The sequence below is a fragment of the Octopus bimaculoides genome, chromosome 14 (assembly GCF_046866305.1).
Source record: "Octopus bimaculoides isolate indiv1 chromosome 14, ASM4686630v1, whole genome shotgun sequence".
Taxonomy (NCBI): Eukaryota; Metazoa; Mollusca; class Cephalopoda; order Octopoda; family Octopodidae; genus Octopus; species Octopus bimaculoides.
Window position 1 is genome coordinate 36,646,208 of NC_142941.1, and position 2,500 is coordinate 36,648,707.

General features: G+C 27.3%; 1 protein-coding gene across 8 annotated transcripts in view; it reads right to left on the reverse strand.

The window, feature by feature from the left end:
* The window catches only part of LOC106868934 (protocadherin beta-15), a 166,537-nt gene that overhangs the window by 150,059 nt on the left and 13,978 nt on the right, over positions 1-2,500 (reverse strand). For 2 of the 8 annotated variants that reach the window (XR_016244298.1, XR_008265537.2), the window contains exon 1: positions 939-1,617. The exons of 2 other annotated variants lie outside the window; for them this stretch is intronic. The gene's annotated coding sequence lies outside the window, so the exon portion shown is untranslated. Of the gene's footprint in view, positions 1-938; positions 1,619-2,500 lie in introns of those variants that run through there. 4 more of the 8 variants (XR_016244295.1, XR_016244296.1, XM_014914402.3 and 1 more) reach the window with 3 other exon arrangements.

Below are 2,500 nucleotides of genomic sequence, written 5' to 3' on the forward strand. Positions count from 1 at the left end.
TCCAATATAAAAATGTAATTTTTTGTTAATTTTCCTATTGGTTACTGAACTGACTTCCCTGTTGCTTAGGTCAACTTATACCAATTTTCTGTTTCCTCTATGTTTATGCATGTGAGTGCACGTGTGAGTGCAAATATATGATTGTGTATGAATGTGTGCATGTGTCTATGTATTTGTGTATGAGTGTGTATAGATATGTGCATGTTTAAGAGAGTTTTTAGAAAGAATGTTTTAAAAGATTTTCAAACAGCATGTGTAGGGATGTTTGTGAATGGTATTTGTCAATTTTTTAATTATATTTTGTTATTTGAAATTCCCTAGTAAAGTTAAAGTTGGCATCTGCACACACACATACACGCACACATGTATATCTATATATATATATATATATATATATAAACACATATCTGTGTGTTTATATATATACATTTATACATACATGTATCCATGTATGTATTTATATATATATTTCTATATCTATGTCTATCTATCTATCTATCTATCTATATGTCTATCTATCTATATATATATATATATATATATATATATATATACATGTATGTATGTATATATATATTCATATATATATATATATATATATATATATATATATATATATATATATATATATATATATATATACATGTATGTATGTATATATATATTCATATATATACATATATATATATATATATATATATATATATATATAGAGAGAGAGAGAGAGAGATAGATAGATAGATAGATAGATAGATACACACATGCATACATGAATATGTACATACCTACATTCAAACATATATATAAATATATGTATATATGTGTGTATGTATGTGGTTGTGTCTTTGTGCCTGTATGTAAGTATGTCTAATTGTAGTTTGACTGGAAGGAAGGAGATGAAGAAGATTTAAATGGATCAAAATTTTAAAGAAACTCACACTAAATTTTTGGTCAGATCCTGTCCAGCGTTGGTTAGTTGAGTGTGATGTGTATCCTTTTGTAGAGTTGTACATTGAATGCTGGCTGCTGTTTTATGCTGCCTGTGTTGTGTGTTGGCTTGGTCTGTTAGTGATGGATATAGATAACAGCGAGTGAATGAATGAGTGAGTGAGTGTGTCAATGAATGACTGAGCAAGTGAGTGAATGAAGAGTGATAAGGAAAGAAAGAAAGAAATTCTGAGACAGTAAAGAGACAGTAAAACTATGATAATTTCAAAAAAAAAAGAGGGAAAAGAAAGAAAAATGAATGTAAGAGAAAGAGAACAAGTAACAAAACACAGGGATAGAAACAGAGAGAGAGAGAAGGAGAGAGGAGAAAATGCAAGCAAGATAGATAGATAGAGCAGTAAAGGAGGCGAAAAAGAAAGAGAGAAAGTAAAAGAGGCGGGGAAGAGGGAGAAAGAATTCTGAAATCCTATGAAGTATAGTGTGTATGTAATGTCTGCTGCAACCAATGACAGGCTGTTTATGGTTCCCATGGAAGGGAAATGGAAACGAAGCTTTGGATTTCTGCTACACAAAAGTAGATTTAATGTATAAAATAAAGTAAAATAAGGAATAATAACAAAAGTAAAAAAAAAAAAAAAATTTTTAAATAGCAAGAAAAAATAGAGTCATTTATAATCCTATAAATACACACCACATCACGTACATGCATATTTTTATTCAAGTTAAGTTTTTACTCTCCTAATGTTATCTTAAAATAATTTCTTTTTTATTACTTTTTTATATTTCTACAGCATAATTTTTTTTTTTTAGATGTATATGTGTATATATATTTATTCTACACTTTGAAAAATAAAGAATATGACTTTAACAAAAATAATAATGATAATAATAATAATAACACCTCCCTCCACCAACTTTTAGCAAATCCAATAAATTTTTTTAATGATTTTTTCTTTTTTTTAAGTTTGTAAAAATAAGCAAAAAGGAGTAAATATAGATGTAAGGAAAAAATGATAAATAAAGCAATATTCATAAAAATATTTCAAACAACCATTTATTTTGTGTTCAACATAGTGTAAATATTCAGTTGATTTTTAAATAACAATTTGAATTAACTTCTAGTCTCTCTTTCCCTTTCATAGACACTCTCTCTCTCTCTCTCTCTCTCCGTCTTTCTATTTCTCTCACACTTTCTCCCTCTCCCTCCCTCTCTCTTTCTCTCTCAACCACTTATATACATTGCATATATGCATGTGAGTTTTGTAAGTATATAAAAACATACACGTACATAAGCAAATATGTATATAGATATAGATAGATAGGTAAATATATATGTGTGTGTATATGCATGTGAGTGTATATCTATCTATCTATCTATCTATCTATCTATCTATATACACACACACAAATATATCTGTGTATACATACATAATTATCTTTATGTATTTTCATGTTTGTGTGTGTGAATGCATGTATATATATTCCTAGATACAGTTATGTTAGAAAATATATAAACTTGCAAAATGTAATACAAATATATATATAAATACAC